The sequence below is a fragment of the Rousettus aegyptiacus genome, unplaced genomic scaffold (genome assembly GCF_014176215.1).
Source record: "Rousettus aegyptiacus isolate mRouAeg1 unplaced genomic scaffold, mRouAeg1.p scaffold_m13_p_10, whole genome shotgun sequence".
NCBI lineage: Eukaryota > Metazoa > Chordata > Mammalia > Chiroptera > Pteropodidae > Rousettus > Rousettus aegyptiacus.
In genome coordinates, this window is record NW_023416285.1 from 23,602,218 (window position 1) to 23,628,069 (window position 25,852).

At 33.5% G+C, this 25,852-nt stretch overlaps 1 pseudogene; it reads right to left on the reverse strand.

Moving 5' to 3' along the window:
* Window positions 1-2,111: 2,111 nt before the first annotated feature.
* LOC118609117 lies at window positions 2,112-2,230 on the reverse strand (annotated as a pseudogene).
* Window positions 2,231-25,852: the final 23,622 nt, after the last annotated feature.

The window sequence follows — 25,852 nt, forward strand, 5'->3', positions numbered from 1 at the left end:
TACTAATTTTCAAAACTAGATTAATGCTCAATGTTTTTAATAATCTGTAGAAATACAAAGACAAGAAAACGACCCAGGAAACTTTCCTCTTTTATGTTGTATCATTCCTGATGGGCTTAGTCAAGTTAAATGTTCATGTTACAGAGTAAATGAGAAGAAATGTTTATTTTCCATAAGTTGAAAAATAAGGTTTCCTTTCTTACTGTGAAGGACATTCACATACTTCTAACTTTTCCTTGAATAAAAAAAGTATAATTTTTGGAGGTTGGTGCTATGTGTGCACATATAGCAGTTATGTTTCACCATTACAGTTTACCATTTATGTATCTTTTAAGTATAATTTGAAAGTAATATCATAAATATAGACTAAAAATGCTTAATACCAATATGACTCATCTATTGTCTAAGTTGGAAGCAAAAGAGCAAATAAAGCCTTTTTTGTTAAATATCTGATTTTTAATATAAACAGACCCCCTCAATAGTCATAAGATCAATAATTAATGAATGAATTTTTTCCAACTTTATTATATTTTTAAATCAAAGTACAGTAGTGCTTTTCTATATAGTATTTAAATATAATGAACAGTTAAATGACAAATGATTTGCAAAGTGAACTTCATAAACAGCTTACTTGCAAATAAGTACATCTAACACCATCTTATACAGAATATCTAGAGTTATTTTTTGTTCTCAGTGGAAACTATAATGAATAATTTATTATTTATAATTAATAGTTAATATTTACAATAAAATTAAAAGTAATCTTATTATCAATCACTCTGAATTTAAAAAAAAATACCTTTGGAAGGATTCTTCTAAGAAATTGAGAAGCAAGCAGAAATTGAAATGATTTTCTGTAATTGGAATTATTGCTGAACTGTCTCAAGGAAAATACCTTCAGTCAGTATAAGCTCTGCCTAATCCAAAACCCTTTTTAATAGACTCTTTCAATCACTGTAAAACTATTTTACTTAAGATGAAATACTTGCATTATCGTCATATGAATGTCTTGGTTTATGAATTACATACTAAGATTCTGGAATAATTGGAGTTAAGGGGAAATAGTGGGACGATTCGATGATAATACAACTTTTAGAGGAGTGAGATTTTCCACAGAAATTTTTTTTATCTAACTCAAACTTCATGAAAACATACAAAGCATCTATTTTTATATTCAAATAAATTGAAATTAGCTTTATTATGAAAATTCTGCTGCTCTTTTTATGATGACTGGTAACAACACATGCTAAGATCAAGTTTGGAATTCAGCGCTTGCAAATTTCTTTTTGAAATCCGCACTTTTACTCCAGAAGAGGGCACCAGGCGTAATTTCCAAACCAGATCTTTTTTCTCCTGTCTGCCTTTGGTTCCCTTAAGTCATGCAGGGGCTCCCTCTGCTGTCCTTTTGCACCAGAGAACAGAAAGATTGCATTGACCCCAAACCTCAAATTTTGTGCAGTTATATTCTAGAGATTATTGAATGATGTTGTAGTTGCAGATCTATTGAACTTCCTTACCCACAGGATTACAAGAAAAGATAGCGAACAAGATGAGAAAGGCTTAGTTAAATACTTCTGTAAATGAATGCCAATGAGTGTTTCTTCTATGATGACTAGGTAGGCAAACAGAAAACTGAAATGGTACTTGCATGTTATATAGTAAGAGGGAAGAAAGACATAAACACTGACCTTTAATTGAGATGGATTAAAATATCAAAATAACTATAAATGTCGGTGAGTGAACTAATGTGTGTATGTGTATATGTCTATGTGTACATGTGTGTATGTGTGTGCATATGTGTGTTTGTATGTGCTTGGTGGAGGCAAGAAAAAAAGTGAAAGGACACACTGCCTACTTGGCCTTACAACTACTTTTGATCCACTTTATTTTTCACTATAGTTTTTTGAGTTGTATTTTCATTTTAAATAAAGTCAGAAAATAGGTTTTGGCAAACTCTTAGCTTGTCCACTTATCTAACAGAAAAAAACAAATGAGATTGTGTGTTTCTGCACCTGCAAACAAGGTATATATTGAGACAATTATCTTTTTTGGGAGGGGAGATTTTTTTTTAACATTATGTATTTGTTTGCTTGTTTGTTTGTTTGTTTTAACACCCACAGCACCTGGTATTCCTAGGTGGTCTCCTGTCCAAGTACTAACCAGGCTTGACCCTGCTTAGCTTCCTAGATCAGATGAGATAGGGCACGTTCAGTGTGGCATGGCCATAAATGAGACAATGATTATTTTTTCTAAAATTATTTTCAAATTAAATAGCAGGGTAATTGCAAATAAATGTCTTTCTTAGCTTGCTATGTAATGTTACATACTAAATACTGTCCAACATCTGTAGAAAAGCAACTAACAAATTAGTGAAATAACATTGATTTTGATTTCAAATAAGTATTCTAATTCTTTAATTTCCTACCTGAATTTGCCTTAATTTTATGTATTAAGTGAAATCGTGTTGGTCTTTTATAGCCCAAACGAAACACAAGCCACAGTTTCAAACAAAATCATGGAAATTCTTGGACTGTTAAAATTTATCAGCTCCTTTTTAGTAATGAATCTGAATAAATGAAATATTTGAGTTTTAACATCACAATAATAAAAGAGCTCTTTAATTAAAAAAAAAGGCCAAGTGAGTTTTCTAATTGTTAATAATAAATAATCATTATCTATGTTTAAATATATAATGAGGAAGAAAGAGAAATGATTTTTTGCAATATAATAAAAAATAAATAAGTCAGTTCTGGTGAGCTACTCCAACCTCTATTAACAGTGGGATTTTTGTGGGGGGCAAAACATTGTTTTAAGGATTTTTTGGCACTATTTCCCTTGTGGGGCATGGAATAACATGTGCAATGTTTTCTGGCTACATCAAGCTGCTATCTCAAGTATAGGTGTTCTTTGAACCACTGATGCTACTGTATTTGTACAGTGGTTCTGGGATCAAAATTTGGGGAAAATTACAATGTTTTTGTTTCATTCTTATAATCATATAAACCTATCAGTTCATAGTCAGAAATATTTCCAAACAAACACGATGAGAACATAATGCAACAGGGACTGGAATTGTAATTTAGGAAATTAATTTTTTACTTAAGTTAGTCCATCTGCCTCAGGTTTGTTTGGGTTTTGGGGACTGGTTGAAGTGCAGCAGGTAAAATGCTAAACTTTAATAAGTAATGTGATTTTAGGTGTAACGGAAACAAATCCTCAATCGTGTTTTAGAATAAATCTTTGCTTGTGGTATATTTCAAAAGATAAGTTTTGCTTTCCTAATTTGGAATGTTATCTAGGAAATCATATTTTTGAATACTGATCCTTTTTATTTCCCACATAATTTAGTTCCAAAGCACTGTGAAAAATTTAGATCATTATCTCACCTTTAACATTTTCCTAGTTGCTCTTAGAATTGATAGGAAGACTTTCTCACTTTGGCTGTCCTTACCATTGCTTTCCACTAAAAACAACTCATGATGCCATGTTGAGGAAACACAAAGCCATGCCAAACTAAATATTTTGTTTAATATTGTGACAAAAATCACATTTTATTTGGTAATAAGAAAACCCATCTCTTTATTTAAAGTCCAATACAAGACTACCTTAGAAAAAAAATCATTCCAATAGGTGTAAAGGATTCTTAGATGCTTTTATATTAAAATGTTTGACCAGATATCCTTATCATAAAGGTAAGATTTGGCATGTCTACGTGTGTATGTAATTTTTTTCCTTTAGAATTACTAAAAAAAAAAAAAAAAAAAAAAAAAAAAAATGACTCGGAGTCACACAGCAGCCTCCTTTGCTGTAACTAATCCCTCCAGATCTGACTGAGCTGTTCAGGCTGTACTTCCTGCCTGAACTGGCCTATGCGAAATGAAGGCAGAACAAAAACAAAATAAAAATTCGGCAAAGATCCTTTTCATTATTTTTTAGGAATTCCAAAACTTGTTGTCAAATTATTTGAACTTCAAAGTGGCACCCTGTCTCTCTGTCATTGTCTGTGTATAAAATCCTGTTCATTCATTGTCTTCATAAAGGAGAGTCCAGGGTTTTTCAGGGAGCTTTTTCAAGTAACCACTGCATATTCCAGCAATAGGAAGGCACAGGAGGTTTGTAGAACTGGATCAAACCAAACTCTTTCTCCTTGGAATAAGAGTGTCTTAAAAAAAATACCATGAAATTTCAGGGGAGATATATATATCCTATATATATAATCCTATAAAATAATCTGCTTAAAACACAAGGTTTTTTTCTTCCCTAATTTTTAAAGATAAGGGGACTGAGTACTATATAGATAATTTATGTGGATCAAAGTGGGTTGGTTTAGTAATCAGTTGTAAGGTTTTATTTGAATCTTTTTCAAAAAGAATTTAGGTTAAGTCTTGTTTGGTCTCTGTTTTGCAACTCTAAGCTCTGTGTTATTTATAATATTTTAACAGGGATTAGTTGAAGGGAGGTAAAGTGATAAACTTCCACATTTAAACAGCTTTTCTGGCAAATTTTAGTTAAAATATCACAGACTCTATTTACAGAGGCAGAATGCTCTGATAGAGTGACAGTCTATCAGGGACTCACAGTCTGGTCTCTTTTGGATATTTGTCCATAGGACATGTTTCACAATAGAAAAACTTCGAGCTACTGGACACCTGTGGCCTGACTTAATTTTCCTAGTTCTCACATAGGCCTCCATGGTATAAGAAAGTTTAGAAATTTGGACTAAAATATGTTCAAAGATTATGTGACTACACCATTTTACAACTCGAAATCATCTGGGAAATATTATCAGCCAGTATATTCTTCAGGGCATGTTACCTTTGAGGACCATCCTTTTAGAGAGGTGGACTGAAGAACTCATCTCCTTACTATACCTTGATCTTAAGTTCTATAACAAATACATTTTGCACGAAATAAACTTATTCTATATACACTTTTCTCCTTCTAAAATGACCTTTTTTAATGCAAGTTTCTGAGTCATTGAGTTTTTACTTTAATTCTTTACTCTAGCTCTATTTAGGTGGTGCCTAAATCAGCTAATTTCTAGTGTACATTTAAGTCTTACTTTTCTACTTTAGGAAACTGAGCTTGTCATGTTGGAATTCCTTCTGTAAGTAGTTTGGCCTGGGTGGTTTTGTTCCCATAGAAGAATGTAATCTGTTGCTCAACTGATAGACTCTGATCTATGAGAATAGCATACGTAGTTCTGTAGTTTATGAGTATGCCCAGATCACATAATCACGTAGGATTCTGCATACTATCTACTGGCTATCTATATATTATATACATGTCTTTTAGAGTATCTGTCAATTGTGCTCCATCCAAACACCAACCAAGCCATCTTTATATTACTTATACTCAACGTTGCTCCACAAATAACTCAGTATAATTGATAACAAATATGGACATTTTGAAAATATATACAAATATATATCAGTGTTTCAAGGACTAAGGACAAAAAGAAAAATGAGAGTAACTTGCTGGAGATGAATGGCCATATCTGGGCTTAGCACACAAAATGTACTCAATAATTATTTGTTGAAGAAATGAATAGGAAAATTGTAAATGTAAAGGTAAGATTAGTAGGCAAACATGCAGTTTGTCTCTTGTTTTCTGAGTAGCCAACACAATACAAAATGATAAAACTAACAGAATCAGACTTATTTTTCAAAGTTTTTCTTGTCTAGATGAGAAATGTGGTAACTGAGGGAAGAATATGAAGTGAATTGTTCATCCTTATTCATGGGTCATATTTTCTCTTTTTTCTAAGAGCTGCATTGATATTACTCTCTAGATTTCAGAAGAGAGAATATAGCTATTATGGGAAATGGAAAAAGTACCATTTCTTATCAGCTTTCTAATGGCCCAGTTCGTCAAATAATGTGCCAGCTATAAAATTTGTAATAACTTCTTAAATTTAAATATTCATAATCTGGAAATATTTATTTTCTGCATAGAAAAAAGAAATAGAAAATACCAGACTTATATGCCACTTTAGATCAACGTAAGAATCGTCATACTAAGTTTACTAGCCCAACATACTTCCAGTGAGAGTTTTGCTGTTTAGGGCAAAGGGCGTTTATCTTCTTTGACAGCAATCTCAAAATTAGAAATAGAAAAAGATACTCTAGTTTCTTTGATTAACCTTTAATTATTCTGTTGCCTGTAAATTCATATAAACATTTATATTTTCATTTTTAGGAAAGATATTTTTAAATATATTAATCTTATAAGCCATAGAATAGGATTGAAATGTTTTCATTTATTTGTACTCATAACACATACACATAACGTAATACAGATGGAGTATGTCTCTGGGCATTTATATATTCATTTAACATTAAGTCTCTGCATATCTAGGGTAACTTGACATGTATCTGCATGTATGTGCATGAGTTCACAGGTATATATTCTCCCAGGCACAGCCACACCCTTTCTCAATTGTCATCTTCAGTCTCGTACGTTACTATTTCCCAAACTTCATTGCCTCAGGCATAAACATAATTTTCCTCTCGTGTTTTCTGGTTTACTTTTCATCAGATAAGCACAATCCTGTAACCATGACCTGCTGTCTTGCCCTGTCTTCCTTTACCAACCAAGGGAAGTGTGATGGCCTGAGATCCCTGTCGGAGGATCATGTCATCCATCAGTGGTAAAGTTTGGGACTTGTACAGGCAGAACTGAGACCTCTGAGTGATCCAGCAAGTATCTGGAGCCAGCAGGTGTTACTCCGCATGTTTTAAACTTAATGACCTCCCTTTCCATGTAAAGATTATAATGTTTCATTTCTCAGTAAACTTAAATGAAAACCTACTACTTGAGAAAGAATATAATTTCTCCTGGGAAAACAGATCAATCCCAGTTCTCTAGTTTCTATACTTAGAGTAAGTGCATTTTTCTCATGCTTTATTCCAAAGGCAACCCTTTACAAGTTTAGATGCTTGCTAAAATTCAACAGCACAGCCTGAGTCTTTAAGAACATTAACAAGTTAAGGTTTTCACATAGAGATCATGTGCATATTTTTCATGCGCTATATTAAATTAATAATTGAGAAATACGGTTGAAAATATATATATACCATTGGCAACCACAATGTCTATTTTATAGATTATGTGGCTGAGCTGAAAGCTGTTGCATGTAAAGGATGCCCAGCTCCAACTTTCTTTTCCAAACACCATAACCGTGTGAATGATCACATATTTACAGCAAAAAAATTAAGACAAATCAAAAGGATAAATTCAACTTTTGCCAGGGAAGAAAGATCTGACATATAACTTTTACACTGTTGACTAGAAAAAAAATGCCTTAACTATTGGCATTACTCGTGTTTAAAACCTTGCTCACTAGCAGGATATCTCTCGGAGTTAATTGTTCAGGATGCTGCTCTATACTCCTTTCTTTAAGTATCTCCATTTTTAGTATGAATCTCTAGTATGAAAACCCCACTGCTCCTTAAATTTTCTGCTTTTTTATGCCAAAATGTCTTCCATACTATAATTATTGATAATTACAGCAATCATCATAGGGAAACTATTTCGACATCAATTTCTTTAGCACCAGAGTCTCAAAATGAGTTCGAAACTTCGTTTTTATGCATCATACCCCAAAGAGTGGCAAAACAGGGAAAGGTCACAGAAATTTCTTTTTCATGGAAGATCCATGTGTTGTTCTCATTATTAGCTTTTAGAATTATGTAGTAAAACACCCTGATTGGATTCCAAATACACAGCACATTTATACAAACTTACCATGTTTTTTTCCAGGCTGTGCTTACCACTTCTTTCTTTCCTTGCCTGACAATATGTTGCCATGCTATAAAAGCCCTAATGCCCATTTTCAACGATTAGCTGTACATCAGCATTACCACCACAAATCCACAAGTTTCACATCAAGCATTAAATGGGATGAATATTGATCTGCTAAAGAGGATTTATTTATTTCTAGCTCTATCCAAAGATCAACTGCTAGCAGCTTTTGGGGGATCTGTGAAGCTCTCACAGCACAAAGCTACTGCATACATGACACTGGACTTGACATTTCAGTTCTGGAAGAAAACCAAACAGTAAATTCAGTGCAATAATCCTAGATAAATGAGATGATCACTGGAAAAGCTGAGATAGTTAAGTGGTCTATCAGAGAAGTCCAACGGATGGTATTGAACAGTTGCTACATAGAATCCTCACTCATGTCAATATGGTCCAAAACACCATCATATCAGATGCCAATATAATCACATTAAAACAAACTCTACCTCCTGCTTTGATTTCTCTGCCTGTGTATTTTGCTGGATTTACAAATGATAATAAATAATGCACAATGTGACAAAAGCTGTAGCCTAAAAGGTATGCACAATAATTATTTCGAGTATGTGTAAGCTGCATTATAATGTAGCATGACCTATATGAAATGCATGAAATTGAAATGTGCTATGTAGGTTGCAGGATGCAGCTCCGTAATCTTACTGGTAACACAAGGGGTAATGGGGGCAGATCTGTAACTTAAAGGCGGTCTGTTTAATAAAACAGAAAATATAAAATTCTGTCATAAATTTTCTAAGACTTGTACAGTCTCTTTCCCCCAGCTCCAAATTTGCAATAGCTGTTATCCTGTATACCATTCAAGTATTATAAACTCACAACTGAACACTGACTGAACCAAATAAATCATTCGGCTTTTGCATGAATTCAGTGTTTCTGGGAAAGGCATCCTTAACTTGAACACAACAATAAATGTACTTCTACCCATACGAGTATTCAAAAATGCTTTCCCCCCTAAATTTTTGATTACCAAAAAATGTGAAAATTTGTATTCACTTAGTTTATTTCAATGAGTTAATAAAATCAGGTTAAACAATCAATCATTTAATTTTTTCTCATCATCAAAAATATAAAAAATAAGATATTTATAAGTTTTTTTGTGTGTGTCCCTATGCACAAAAAATGTTTATATTAATTAATTATTGTAACCGGTTCAACCCATCACATAAATTCAGCAAGATAAGTGTCATACCTACAAAACCAATTTATAATTTAAACTAATGCAATGAATATGTTCATTTATGTGTCATTTAATACCACTTTATTCATATTAAGACACATCAACTGGAAAATAGTCCATTTTACTTGGCTTGTAGGGACACCATATTAAAGAAAATACTTCTTAAATCCATAGAGGTTGAGGGGAAAAAAAATCTTACAGCTTTTAATCTAGCCTATATTGCATTATAATATTTGTTGTTTGTCTTTATATTTATTTTACTTATTAAACTTGTCAACCTGTAAAGTGAGAGAATCTCAATACTTGAAGAAATAAAAAGAAAAGAAAGAGGTAGAGTAAGTCAAGTTTTTGTAGTTCCAAGATAACAGTATCTCAATTTGTAACTTTACCCTTTGGAAAAAAATATTTCCATGTTAATCATAATGTTTCTGGAAGCTTAAAACTCATGCTTTATCGTGGATATTAGAAACTCATGGTAACAGATGTCCTTGGGAAAGGTACCACTTAGGTTAATTAGAGTTCGTCTACAGACCTGAGGGCCTAGATTGCCAAGGCCAAATGATGTTTATCAGTTTAAACAGTGTCATCGAAAGAAAGAAAACCTGGAATAAACATTGCATACTCATTCTCTTCACTCTCCAATTGCGCAGTTTGCCATAATTCATGCTAGTCACCCAGAAAATAAGGATCACACACAATTTTTAAAAAATATTTTAAAAAGATACAAACTGAATGGGATAGTAGTTTGAGGTTAGGTTCTGAGATTTTTCAATTACTTAGTTTGAAGATCTTTTAAAAATTGGGCACTTTGTGCTTTAGTTTTCTTTTTCTTTGCTTTCTTTTTTTTTTTTTTAAAGCAAAACTAAGCATTTAGTAACATTATTATAGACAAGTTAATAATTTCTTTTCAGGAAATGAATTTTTCACATTTCTGAATCATATATCTTTTAGGGAAGAAAACAATAGACCTTCTTAAAGCAGTGACCCTATCTTTAGGGTATTTCTAAAACCATTAAGCGTAGACCCTGGAAAAGTCTTGAGGGTTTCAAGGCATCCATATATTCATAGACTATAGATCTGTATTTTTAATGCAATCTATAACTAATACTTTTCAAAGTTCCCTATGCATGAGTTCATTCTCTTGGATCATCTTACCTGTCCTCCTCAACATCTCATCTTTCTTCAAAGCATCTCTTCTTTGCCAGTTTTTGTGGGATAAAACTACATTGAAAATATCTATACAAATTAGAGGCTTGAAGAGATTAAGAATGTCTAATGTCAACTAGTAAGCCATTTACCTTTGTTGTGCTTAAAAGTAGACACATAGTGGGTATCTAATAAACCCTTTTTAAAATTAAACTAAATTAAAAACTCTTTTTTTACCAAGATATTCTTAAACATGACTCCAATTGAATCTGCCTTATAATTATTAATTAATTAATTAAGAGAAAATCAAGCTATTCTAGAAATTAGAAAATGCACTTGTGGATGGCTTCAACAAAAATAAAAATGCATACATTTAATAATCCACAACCTTGAGATTCTAAAATTTTTTGACTTATGTCTTAGTAGATATGATTCTCGTGTACCTGGAGCAGTCATACCAAAGCTAAGACTGCAGAATATTTGCCTCATTCTTCTTGGACATAATGCCGTTACCAAACACTAACTCCTTTCTTCAGAAACACTTCATAACATATGCCACACTGAAGCGGACTGCAGCTCTGCGGTTAGACTAACACGGCAAGATTTCACATAGGAAGGAAAGCATCCCTCTTCCTCTACACTTTTACAAAATATGATCAGTCACACCTTTTCTCTTTCTGTTGGATCTGTAAAACAATATCCATTCTCTCTCTCTCTCTCTCTCTCTCTCTCTCTCTCTCTCACACACACACACACACACACACACACACACACACACACACACACACTTGTAGGTAAATTAAGGCCATTTAGCTAATGCTGCTTTTGTCTTAATTGTTTACGCCAGCTAGGAGCAAACATGTAATAAAGGTACTAAAGGCAAGCTGTCAAGTCATTGCATGGAGAGCTGCACTAGAAATTCGAGTTGAATTACTTAGTTAATCAAATGTCTCCATGTAAAAAGAGCGTGGAAGCACTGTTTTGTGGTAGCTTATTTCAGAGACAGATCTGCTTAGATCTCTGCTACCGTTTTTCCAATTTCCTAACAAGAGTAAATTGGTTTTGCTCACATTATTGCTCTTTCTCACGTTTCACTTGGTCTTACCAGAGAAAATGACTCAATGCTGTAGCAATGATTTGGAGAATACCAATCCCTTGATTTAGACAACAGGTTTTTATTTCTTCTCATCTATTGTTCTGAAGACATTTTCTTCTTTTTTTTAAAACAGACTAGAACAAAGGACTATTGTTCTTAACATGCACTGCATTTGCTAGTAACATATATGGGGAAATATAATAGGAAGGGTTTTCTTTTCCGGTTACATATTATACTACTGCCTAACAAAAGCACTAGTGGCATAAAATGATGCAATAAACCTCTCTAACAGTAGCTGATTTGTATGCAACAATGACCATAAGGGTAACTCTTCAGCAAACCTGAATCTCATATATAATGCATAGCAGTTAATAAATCATAGTAAAATCAGATGGCTTAGAGCCAACAATACCTAACTAGTAATGGAAAGGGTGGAAAGATTTATAGAGAGACAAATTCTGTCTGGATTTTGCTTTTAAGATGCTCACCAACTGCAGTGGAGTATCTTAACATGGTTTCTAAGTAAACGTGTATTCTGTTGATTCATTCCATCTTTTTCCTCAGGGTCTTTTACAGAAAGCAGCTACCCTTTTTCTTCTACCACCAGGTGGAGTGTTTTCAACTAAATATTTAAGGTTTAACACTTCAGAACCAACACATTGGGGAGAAAATGTTCCTTTTGAACCTCTAGTTATTTAAATAACAAGTAAGGTGTTTCCCTCAATCAAATACATACAAATAAGTAAAATATACCTTAAAATCTGTGCTAAAAAGTCTATCCTTTTTTATAGATGACATTTTCCATATCTTAACAGAAAAGGAAGGTTAGAATTTCGCTTTATAGTTTTAGAACAAAGTGTTCTTAGATGTGCTCATTGTTTCTTGTTGCCTGTGTTTCACTGGCCATGCCACTTGAATCTAAAAAACAGCTGAAACTTATTGGATTTCATTAACCAATGTCACCATAAGAAATAAAAAATAAATTAAAAAAAGAAAAAAACACAAAATTTGCAAATTTGTCACATGTCAGGAGAAAGAATATTGAAGACAACATGTGCCATACAGATCTGAGAGAGTCGTTCGCTTCAAATCTGTTTTTGGTTATTAGTAGGTCTTGGCCAATTTCCGGTGCTGACATGGGCTATTGAGATGTGTGGCAAACAGGTCACCTTAGAGTTAGAAATATTTAAACCTAGTGAATTATGACCTTTTACAAATTCTTAACATTAAAAAAAATGAAGATAAATTACTGAAGTAGGGAATGAGTAGTATAAATTATTAATGACTCTGTTTAGTTACTTACATAATTTTTATCCAGTGTAGACTCAAGTCTTTATTTTACAATGATTTATATTTACTGCTGGATTTTGATAAAGTATGAAAAAGATCATCTTCCTGAATGTTATAATACTAATGTGCATATTTTCACTAAAAAGCAACGTGCTTTATAATGCCTCTTTAATGACGTATGTTGGAGTTAAAATAGATAAAAGATAGAGCATATACCACTTTTGTTCCTTGTCCAGTGCATTAAGATTATTTGCCTTCAATTATGATAGCCACAAGATGGCAGTAATTCCTTATTAAATGGTCAATCACCTCTGCTCTGGATAATAAATAGGGTAGTGACTGACTTGTTTAGAGAGAAGTAGAAAAATTAAAAGCAGGACCTCCTAGGGTTAAGAGTGAAAATAAAATGGTACCAGGGTAAGAGATAATAGGAGTGGTCTAAAGTTGAGTGAAATTAGTTTTATCTTGATGCCTTTCAGTTTTCTGGTAGCAGAAATTTCAGGTGAAATTGCATCATCAATCAGAATGCTCTTTGAGAAGGCAATATTATAAAAGGCCAACTTTAGAATAATCTGGAGATATAACTAGTTTTATTTCTCTATATAGTAATTAATTTCCCTATGACCGTACTTAGACATAAGTATAGTTATTGTTTTGGCAGCTTTAATTATTGGCTTTCATGTGATAGTACTACAGTAATGCACAGTGAATATAGGCAATAGTTAAAGAGAGATATTTCACTATAAAAACAATTAAATATCTCTGAAATAAAATCTTAATTCGAAACAAAATAACTGGAGACAAAAATACATAATTAAGGGCCCCAATGCTACGCTTGCCACAGAACCCCTCCGTACTTAGAAGACTCAGAACAGTCCATATTTCAAGATACTAATGATATTAGCAGAAGTATAGACAGCAAAGCAAATCTGAAAACTATATATTTTTTCACTTATTCTCTATAAACAATTTCAATCGATGAAGAGTGACCTTTATTTTTGTAAATGTTAGCCAACATGGATACAAGACTTAGAAACTGAAGATTTAACATTGGAGAAATTGGAGAAATAAATATTGTCAATAAAATTATTTTTTATTAGTGTAAATCAGATATAATGTTAGAGGAAGCAATTGGTCAGAAAGTTATTTCTCACAGAGGCTTTGAGAGTAATAACTTCTCTCTTGTCTGAAAAATATCACATACAATTAATGTTTTTAGTACCAAATGAATTGGATTGTTTTACACATTTAATGGAAAGAAACTTTATTATTTTTATCAATATGTGTGAAGCCTATTTCAATTCTATTTTGTATGAATAATCTCTGATTATCTGTTCACTATTATAATTTCACTATTATAATTTTGATTGTAGTGTTTCAGGATTGTGATGAATTTTCTTTGTGTCTATGCATGAAAAATGAAGAGTCAAGAGAGTTATATGGGTACTTTAATTTTAAAATGCTATTACTGATACTATCTAATTAATTAGAACAAAAACAATGCTTAATATTTTTATTCTAATTGTTTGTATTATATATTTTGCTCACATAGATCGAGGGAATGAAAAAAATGCATTTATTTCTATTCTTTCCTATTTTGAATTATCTAAAATGACCATTCGATCCAGAGTAGTTTAATTTAATGAATTTAGTTGAATTTCTCATTTTTAAGTAGACAGGAGCTAAATTTGGTTTCTATAAATGTATGATATTTAATATACATTTATAACTGTCTCCATGCATATTAAATCCATTAGACTACAGTCTCCTTTAAGCCAGACGTAAAGTATAGTCATCATAGCAGGAGGACTGGGGATCTGGGTCATATTTTTTTTATGCAGACAAAACTTGTTTGAAAGGAGAGAGACCATATTTAGAGAAACAGAGGAAGAAGATGGTTGAACAAACCTGTTTATCTTATCTGTTTGCTTATAAGTTTTGATTTATTCATGACATGAAATATAAAATATAACTTTGAAAATTCTATACTAGAGAATAAATTTCTTCTGAGAAGTTGACATTTATGGAGCAATGAAACTCTCAAACAGGAGAGAATGAAGACTCATAATCTAGGTTTTTCTCAAAAATCATTCTAAGTTATAATCATCAAAGCTTTTAAAAAATGGTTAGATTTTAACATGGAAGATTATTAATATTCCTTAATCAACTAAGAAATCATTTAAAATGTCTAAAACTGTTACTTATTATGGCATAAAGAAACTGCATAGTGTAGAATTCTACATAGTTAACATCTGCACTCAAGTATTAGTAACAAAATGAAATCTTTTCCATTATGTGTAATATTTAATCCAATTCATTTAATATTAAATATTTAAATAAAATAAGTAAGGTCATGGCTGAATAAAACACTCTTCATTTGTGTCCCTTCCCCCAACAACAGCAAATTGGTGTTCGGCCTTTGACAAAGGTGCTTTTTTTGGGAGCTGTGGGATCCAGCGGCAAAGTCAGGGGACCTGAAAAAAGTCTTGCCCACCTATGTGCTAGGTAATAGGCAGACAGACCGTGGTCTCAGCTGTGAGCCCTGCAGTAGCACATGATTTGTCTCCAGTCCCTCTGGGATGCAGTCCAGAAGCCATTGTGCAAACCGTAGACATCTACCCACAGATGAGAAAGCCTTCGTGAAAGCCCAGGTTTCTAAAGGAGAAGTTCCAGCACATTGGTGGAGCAAAAAAATACGAGCTTGGATATATAGGAGACAATAGTTAGTAAAGACTAGAGGAGGTGATTACTATTTCAAAAACAAAGAAAGCAAGCAAAACTTCAAGGAAAATGAAAAATCAACGAAACATAATACCACCAAAAGATTACAATAATCTTCCAGGAACCCATCCCAAAGACATAGAGATCAGTGATTTACCTGTTAAAGAATTCATGATAGCTATTTTATGGAAACTCAATGAGTTATAAGAAGATACAGGTATCTCAAGAAAAAAAAAAGAAACATATATGTGAAGTGAAAGAAGTGTTAATTAACTAGATGAGGGAATCCTTTATAATGTATACATATATTAAATCACCTCTATGTACACTTTCTCTTCCATTTATTCACTCAATAAGTATTTATCAAGAACATTCTATATATACACTCATCTAGGAAATTAAGCTATATTAGTGAACAAAATACGTAAGTTACTGACTTTGTAGAGTAGTCATTCTAGTAGTGGAAGACAAACAATAAATCATAACATGATTAATAAGTACATTTTATAGAATGATATTAAGTGATAAGAGCTTAGAGAAAAAAGAAAAAATAGAATTAGTAAGATAAGGGGCATTAGGAATGCAGTTTACAGTATTAAATATAAGATATCAGGGTAGGTTTTATTAGTTCAGAAATTATTGTGGGAAACAACACAATTATAGAAATAATAATTACAATTATAGTAACTATCATGGAAGCAAAGCGCGAGACTGTGAGAGCGTTCACAGTCTGGAAGGTCTGGGAGTTTCTCTAAGTAATTGACATTTAAGCTAAGACTTGAAGGATAAGATTTGAGGTGACGTTGAGTTTTATTGTTTAGCACTCTGGTTTTTTACTTCTATTTTGGAATATTCTGGGGCAATAAGTAATGGTTACAAAAGTGTCACCTGGCCACTTGCTACTCTGAAGAAGTTAGCATTATAGCTTCAGTTATGTAACACAAAAGAGAAAACAATGAAATCTCAAATTTTCCAGTGCTTTTGGCGTAAGGCCATTGGGTATATTCTGGACAACTCTGAGGCTTGGATTTGTGTTGGATTATCACCAGACAAATGTGGGAGGACTTTTCTTCTTGCCAGGTATAAGCTGCTTTACCCCTGTTCTCACTGGGCTGACATCAGGGGAGGGATTTGTACTAACTGCATACTTTCCCTAGGGGAAAGCCAGGAAGAAAGGAAGCCGATGAACTAAAAGAATTGCTGTTAACATGAATCATTCTTCTTCTGAGAACTCTGGTTTTTATCAGATAGAGACTAATGATCAAGCAGATGTCATTCCAACTTTGCTATAACACATTCTCATCCTCAAATTTTCCCTCTTTAGGGTAAGATGTTTAAAAACAGAAATTGAAACAATTATCTAGACCATGAAACAATGCACATATCCATTTCCTTGAAGATCATGGAGTTTAGAACTGGCCAGAGGTGTGATAGATTCACAAGGTTATAGGTTCTGTGTATGAATGAAATATTTGAGAATGGGGCCACATGTCAACAGAAATACAGTTTTCTAGACTAAATAAATAAGGAAAACATTCAGAAGTGCAGTAAAAAAATTCCAGGAAGTACTTAGAATTTTATAAGGATCTAATATAGAAGTGCTCATGAGTAGGGTTACCAAAATGAAAGGTGGAAAGAAAGGTTAGTGAATATCAGCAAAAGATTCATGTGTAAAAAGGAGATTCCTTAATTCCCCCTACAGCCATCTGATCAAATGCTTCTTCCTTCTATTTCATTATCCTTTTCTCCTCACTCCTCTTCTCCACTTTCCCTTTCCCTTTTTCTTTTTTCTTTTGCTAGTAGATGAGAGTAAGGAGAAGGTGGAAAGCTATCGGCTGATGATTTAGGTGGGTTAAAGGGAAGTGATGGGGCACGTCAGGATAAAAGGACACTGGCAATTATCTACCCAATCTGTATGCCAGTCGGAAGGCTGATGACTTTCAGGAACCGTTGGGGAGACAGCAGGCTTGGCAAAACAAAGTTTCTCCTCAACCTCAAATACATTCTTTCCTGAATCCCTTCTTCTATACCCTATTTTTTCTTTCTTAACTCTTCATGGGCTCAGCACTCTTTCTGGTTTGAGTGTTGGGGCCACTATTTACTAGCTCTGTGACCTTGGACATATTACTCCATTTCTTTGGATCTCTATTTCCTTGTCTTTAAAATGTGAATAATAAGTATGTCTAAACAATAGAATTGTTGTGAGAATTAAATATAAATAATCACCCTTGCATGGTACTAAATGTTTCAAAAATATAGCTGTTATTATTATTACTATTATCATTATTTATTCATATTGCATTTTATATATATATATATGAAATTCAAAGCACCCACTCAATGGTGTATCATAGTATTAGAGAACACAGAAGTGTCCAAGACACAATCCCTAGACTCAAAAAATATCTTAGTATAATGCAATAAAGTTGCATATAGTAATTACTTTAATAGATGTAGTAGCAGGACGCTTGGGGGTACTGAGTAGAAACTCCTAAGTAAGCCAATTTACTTCATGCCAATCTTGTTCACCTATCCAATCTCTTCTCGTGCTGTTCTCCAGATTTCCCCCTTTGTTATTTCTCAGCTACTATTTTTAAACGAATTTGACTTTTATTGGAATTTCCTTTTCCTTATCTCCGTAATTTCTACCTTCTACAAATGTACATTGCGAACTCATCTCATACCGTGAGTCCCCAATTAGGAATATCCTCCTTTCTGATTGAACATGCTTAATCATTTTCTTATTTGCGCCACAGGTAGTCATAGGTCTGCTCTTATTCTGTTTCACAGATTAAATCGCAGTTTTTTGTTTAGCTTATGGTGTCCCCCCATTAGACGGGAAGCTCCCTGAGAATGGTGCTTGTGCCTTATTTACTCTGGTATATGTAAAACAGAGTAAAAATCCTAGTACACAGTTGGCTTTCACATATGCTTCAAAATTAACTAGAAGTTGAAATTACTCTCACTTGAAATGCTTCATGCTTTATAAGTGACCTATTCCTGCCTTTACTCAATATTCGGAACCCCCACTTATTGATAATGAGCCTTCATTTTACTGTTGCTGTGTATTAATGACTAATAGAATATCTCTTTTTGGAAAATGCAGATTTTCAAATCCAATCCATTTCTTAAAATGTGTTTAGAGAGTTGGGACCTATATGCCACTGCTTCAAATGGGAAATATCAATGTGCGTAAACCCCTAAAACAGTCAACTCTTTATGTAACAATCTCTCATTGTTTTCTGCACAATATAAAACACTTAAAAGACCAATTATGAAAATTACATAACACTTACTAAACTCATTAATGGATATGTTTTGTGTAATAGCAGAAATGATGTACAGTATTAGATTTGAATGTTTTACTTCTACACTGCAATAAACAAGGAATTAAAGAAATAATTTATTCATCATTTTCAAATCACTTTCTCCTTTCCAATTCTTATTAAATATAGTCATTTGGAGCTTTTTAAAGTTACTTTGTTTTCAGCTTTAGTGACTTTGATATCTGTGTTCTGCTCAGATATTCTCTTTTCCTGGGAATATTTGCTACTGACAGCCATGATTCCATGTACCCCTCCCTGGAAATTGCCAGAGGTTCCAGGGAACCCCCTCTCACAAAGTCGTACCTCCTCTCAAGGCTCAGGCTGCGTCCAATCACTCTTTAATATGGGGATAAAAATGTCTGGACCACACGCTTTAATTTGAGATAACTCTGAAGGGTCATCTCAGCTCTAGGGATGGTAGGATTGGTCGAAATCTCAGTTTCTGAAGCACTTAGTACTTTAGTTCATACTGGAGATGAACCAAGATGAAATATTGAAAAAGATATTATACTAGCTGGTGAGGTATATGAAAATGGTAATTATTATTAGGAATATAGAATTATAAGACTGTTGCAGAGTACTGAGAGATAATAACAGGCTTAGGATGATTAATCAACAATTCGTGAAAGTCAGAAGGCCTAACTGGCATCATGGAAAGAAACTTTCATTTCTTGTTGCTAAGGGCAGAAAAGATGAAGGGCTAAGCTCAGGATTTAATTCTAAGAGTAATGGGGCTTCAGAAAAGGTTGAGTTCTCAGTCCCATCATGCCTCCTATGCCAAGGGCAGGGCCCTAATAGAAAAAGAATGAGATCCTGAGATTTCAAATTGGAGATTCTGCATACCCTAAACTTCCCATTCCCTTAAACTTTCTGGGTCTGTAGAAGTGGCCGCTCTGTAGGAAGATTTCAACCTTGTTTGAAGACCAGTGAAGATACTTTATAAAACACTTGACTGTCTATTGCTGGCAACCAAGGAAACAATACTAATCCAGTCTCAGCTCAGTTCAACTGAAGATGTGCTCAGTCAGTCTAGCAAGGAAAAAACAAGATTTGCCAAAGGAGCTGCAACGTGTGCCTAACATATATAGGCAGAAATCTAGGTTGTATGCATGAGACTTGAGTCTGAGGGAGCTAGAGCATAAATTTAAATAGGGAAGAATTTACCAACATGGAAACATTCTCTTGTGGAATAGAATTTAATGATTAGTCATGAACCTTGAGAATGGTGTTAACAAGTAGCTAAGATGGTTCTTGTAAGCTTTGTGTGTGTGCATGTGTGTTGTGCGTGTGTGTGCGCGCACGTGTGTGTGTGCGTGTGTGTGTGTGTGTTTGGGGAGGCAAACAATGGCCCACACTACTAACTGAAGTAGAAATATTGTTACCACTTTAACGGATATTAGAGGGTAGGATCAATAAACTCATAAGAGTAGGAATGGTACCGTGGGTCTACTGTGTACGGCTGAAACCACCCCATCATCAAGCTAGATAATGTTGTACAAAAGAGGCCAGAAGGCTCTTTCTCACACATCTGGTAAGAAATGGTGAGAGTGGTACCAACATCATTGATAAACTCAATGGTTACTATTCTGTGTCGACTGGACGACAGTGGGAGATGCCTGTTATAAAACTGAGTTCCTTGACAGCAGTGGGAAAATTATATCCTGAAATCAGAGAATCAATGACAGTAAATGACGTGGTGTTGCTTAACATCAGAAACATCACTACTATCACCTAAATGAATATTCAGATTGAAGTGGTAGCCAGAGATTACAAAGGGGGCTAATAGAGCACACTGTTCTTATAGGCAAGTTATATGAGCAGCCAAAAAGTGGATTGGCTTCATTTTTCACTCAGAAGAAATCAAGAAAGGATGATCAGGAAGCTGAAGGCAGTTACCTCAACAAAACGTGCCATGCCAAGGTTCTCTATTAGAGCCAGTTCTCAGACACAGAACCCACTAACTAAAGGAAAGTTTCCTATGAAGCAGAGCCCAGCAAGAGGTATTATAGGGTGAAAGCCAAGTGGAAATTGGAGGCATTCATCCAAGACCATAAATCAAAAATAATACTATATTCTGGAAAGAGGGACAGATTACTGTTACCTCAAAAATGAAAGACTCTCAAATTTAAATTGGATAGGAATCTATGTTATATCTCTGTCTAATCGATCAGTCTGGTACCAGTTTATCATCCGGGATCAAGGTGGATGACAGTGGACTAACACACACACAAAAGTAGTAGTAGATGCAACTGTTGCTGTCGTATCTAATGTGAATTTTTTGTTAAAGTAGATTAACATAGTAACTGGCATGCAGTGTATGACAATTTATTTGGCAAATGCTTTCCTATCTTTACTTAGAGGAAAATCAAAAGGAATTTGCACTCACATGGGATAAACAAAAGTATACATTATGATTTTATTCCAGAGTTTTATTAACTCTTCTGTCTTCTGTCATAATATAGTGGAAAGTGTATTGGGTCATTTGGAAGTTCTGAAGATTCAAACATTGGTCCACAATATTGGTGACACTTTATTGATTTAATCAAGCAATCAGGAAAGTAAACGCATGAGTCCAGCAATGAAGGGTATCGAAAAAGAATTGTCTTTCTTATTATTACTTTCTATGACCTACTTTGAATTTATGTTTCCTGTTCCCAAAAGTTTAGACCTTGCATGCCTAGAGATCTTAATTCTCAGAGAAAAAAATCTTCCAGCAAGGGACAGAGTAAGAGTCTCATCAAACTTGGGCTATAGCTCTCATCCAATAACTTTAGGCTTCTTGTGTAAGAAATGAGCAGATGAGGAAAAGAGCCACTATTCTGGCAAGCTATTTGACTGTAATTATTAGGAGAAGGTAGGGCTGCTAATATGAAATGCTGAGTTTTAATATTAAACGGAGAAGTATAGCAGCCACGAAGAACACGTCATGTAGAGGTAAAGCAAGTTTAAAGTGTCAAAGGCAGCAGGATACTTGGCTGTTGAAGAAAGGCAAGGAGGCCAACTTGACTGAAATGCATTGAGTGAAGGGAGAGTGGTGGAGATTAAAAGCTAGATAATCTGATCCTTGTCAGATTTATACTTTAATTCTAAATGTGAGAGAAGCCATGATGAATGCGGAGCAAGAGAGTGACAATACATAAGCCATAAACAAGGATAAAATTGAAGCGAAGGGAGAGGTGAAACAATAACACAATGAATAGGGTAAGAAGGTCTTAAAATCTTATTCCTATCATAAAACCTCAATTCCAAATGGAAGTAGATAAGGAATTATGTCTGATACCAACCCAACCAAACAACTTGCTTTTATGATTTATAAATTTAATGTATTTTGTGTTCATAATTAATATTTTTATTTTGGTTGTTAAACTATCTCCCTTACTCTGTCTATGAAAGTTTTGACTATCTTGTTAGGAAAATGTTTCAAGGAAAGCATCTATGTCTGCTATCTTATTTTATACAAGATTAGTAGTGTATTGAATAAGGACAGATTCTCAATACGTACCTTGTGGTTGTGGTGACAAGATTTCTTAGGTTCCATGTATTTATTCTGGATCATGTCTTTATCCCTACTTCTCTATCCTCATTCACTTAATAGGTCATCTTCTGTTAGGTCATCGATTGGGGCAGACCAATCAGGTATTTATTATTCTTCTTTACTAAGATTCTTTTTAAGCCTTTAAAAAAAATCTTTAAATTGTTTACATAAATGTATATCATTTGATTTGGTGTCAGTTGATAAAAAGCACAGAAGTAACCAACAGAGAGTACGTTTTTGCTAAGTTTTGCAAGTTCAAAAAGCACATATTTATTGAACAATTTGGAAGGTTGTATATTTCTGTACTTTGCCCTGTTAAAAACAACAAAGCATCAGGCATGACCACTGACCTTAAGAAATGTAGTGCAAAAAGGAACAATATTATATATATGAGTTAGGAATATTTGAGATGTATAAAACAGAGGAAAGATAAATTATAATTATGATATGTTTTGTAGGTATACAAATATTGGAAAGAAGGATATGCCTAAGTTAGAGAGATTTAATAGAGGAATTGGGACTTTTAAGGATCATTTAGATTTGGGTGCCTTTAGCTGAGAAAGCAGGGCTTCAGAGATGAGTTAGATTACACTTGTGGGGATGAGGCTACTAAGGAAGTCGACCTGGAAGTGAAGCATGTTCTTGCTCTAGTTCTAATGATGGGAAACAGCAACAGTGAAAATGATGCTGTAAGGTCACGTTCCCTATCTTTGAAATGTTTGATTTCATCTTTAGGTTTCAGATTCCACTGTCTGAAGAAGTGGACATTAGAAACCCATGACAAATGGAATTTTCATTGCTGCACACTGCAGTCTGGTAAAAAGAGACTTGAAAGAGGAAATCTAGAGTTCAGGCTGGACTGAGTAGAGAAGCTACTGAATCCTTACTAGAATTAATAGATAGGAATTTTGTGCAGTAATGAAGATCTTGGATTTTGTTATTGTGGAACTAGAAAAGAGAGTTGAGACTATTTCAATAGAGAAACTGATAGGACTTGACTACTTGGTTAGCTATAGAGAAGAGTAAGAATCACTGAATGAAATGGAGCAGGTGGGAAGGAATGCTCACTAGAATGTGGAGTGATAAATACAAGATTGAAATATATGGGCAGATACCTATTATCTGCTTCTTCTGACTGTCCATTAAATGATAGACTTATCTAGAATTTGCTTCTCTGTTTAAATTCCCATCCTCCTGTTCTATTTAAATGTTCCTATCCCTGACTGGTTTCAACTTCCATCCTTTTGTATTCGTGACTTCCAAATATATATAATTAATTCTGACTTTGTCCCTGAAAGCTAAAATTCTATCCACAATGGCCACTAGAATGTATTTCTAGAATTGCATAAATGACATATTCAAACTTATTTTTCCTTCGAAGCAGTCCTCTCTTCTTCTCCTGAGTAAATAGCAGAAAGATGTCCAGTTGTCCAGGATAGATACTTAAAGTTTCCAATTCTCTAACAGTCTATGCAATTTTCCCTTTATAAAATTTAATAAACATAAAGAATACCCCCACAGAAATGTTCCAGTATATTTTAGGTACTTTCATGGCTTCACTTTAATGTGAGATATACACATGCAGGTAATTTGCTCAGCAGCTTTTTGCTCCATATCAACCTATATTGCTGATTACTGACTTTTCTCCCCATTTGATTTTGTAAAAAACAGATAAGAATTGTATTAGTGTTCTTTCTCTAAAACTAGCCACATTTTTACCATATTGTACCATGAGCAGAAAACATTTGTATTTATATTCCATTTCCCAGTCATCTTATTAAAATACCGAGAGACCACTCCTAGACATCATCTCCGCTCCATGTAACTTTCCCTGTTGTCCTTTTTTATTCTCTTATATTAACAACTAACCACTGATGACCATTGTATGAAAATGATATTGCACAAAATTTTATTAGCTTGTTTTAAAGTAAATCCCAAGAGACCCTTAGGATGAAGTCAGAAATATTTCTAATACTGAGCTGAATGATATTACAAATATTGTTTCTCTATACCTTCATAATCAGTACTCCTACATAGATAAATTAAATTTATCTATATAACTTGTTCTTTATATTATCACTTTATTTATCATATATATATCTATTATCTTTTATTCATATCTTTTTATTTTGGTTAGTTTGTTCCAATGTCTTTCTTGATCTAAAAATCAAGCTAACATATTTTATCTTTTGCTGCCTTGTTCATTCAAAAATAGAAAGTGATACAAACATGTTTCGTGTCTAGTAGAGTAACCTCTACACCCTTAATCAAATGTCACTAATATTTAAATATTACTTTAATAATTTGTACATCTTTTATTAAAGCAAAAACAATAATTACTATAATTTCTATGTATTTCTAAATACCCTTGCAGAATTTATTGGATGATACTATGTTCACTGCCTATCTATCTCTATGGTCTATAATTACTTAAGAGCTACCACTAAAAGCTCTTCCTGTTTGTGCAACATTTGACCAGTTTTTCATTACCATGTCATAAAATGTGATTTTTAGTCCTTAATCATTCTCAGTGTCATTTACATCTGTAGAAAAACACTTGTGTTTAAAAATGTTCCAGGATCATATTTTATTTTATATTTTGTGGCTTGGTATATATTTTTAAATGAGCTTTCACAGAAGGTTACCATACTATGTAACTTACTATTAAATTGTTTATTCAAGATCCAATTCAAAAGATGTCTCCTTCAGAACTCCTTCTTTGTTATTTAAAGTACATTTTTAATTCTACAAGCTCACCTCTGTGTAAATGTCATTTATATAATCTATAATGTGTTGGGACCTATGTATGTGTTTGTCATAACTGTCACTTTATTTTTTACCTTCAAAGGCAAAAATTAAATTCCTTGTCTACCCTTTGGACATTCCTTAAATTTGGATCAAGTGTTGAAATGTATGATTGTAGTACATTAATTGCTTGATGATGAAAAATTTGCAAAAGGTCCAGAATTGCTCCCAGAGCACTTGACCAGTTAATGACATTACTGACATTTGTTTATTAGGTACTATATTGCAGATTTGGAGGCTGTGGGTTTTTCCCATTTTTCTAATATTCTCTGCTTCTTTTGTTGTAAATTTCTTGAAGGAAGAGACAGTGTCTCATTCAGCTGCACAATACCAAATATAGTGCTTCCCATATCGAAGGCAATGAATACATATCTATCAAATTAACTAATAAAATATCATTGTTTTAGTCAGTTGCTGATATTGTAACAAAATACCATCGACTGTGTGGCTTAAACAACACAAATTCATTTTTTTCACAGTTCTAGAGACTCGAATTCTGAGATCAGGGTGCCAGCATGGTTGGTTTCTAGTGAGAGCTCTCTTTCTCACTTGCAGATGGCTGCCTTCTTGCTGTTTCCTCACATGGCTACAGATAAAGAACTCTGGTGTCTCTTCTTCATATAAGAGCACCAGCCCTATGGAATTAGGGCCCCACTCTTATGACCTCATTTAAACATCACTTTTTCACATGCCTTAACTACAAATACAGTCACATTAATGATTAAGGCTTCAACATATAAATTTCAGGGGACACAAACATTCAGTCCATAACAATTATTAATATAACCATTAAAACATACAGTACATATTTGAACTTGCCATCACATATACATAAATCAATTATAGAAGTAAGTACAAATGTTATTTCTTTACTGAATTAATGTCAGTTTGGAAAAAAAAATATGATGTTGTATATACATATTCATAAAAAAGTCTTT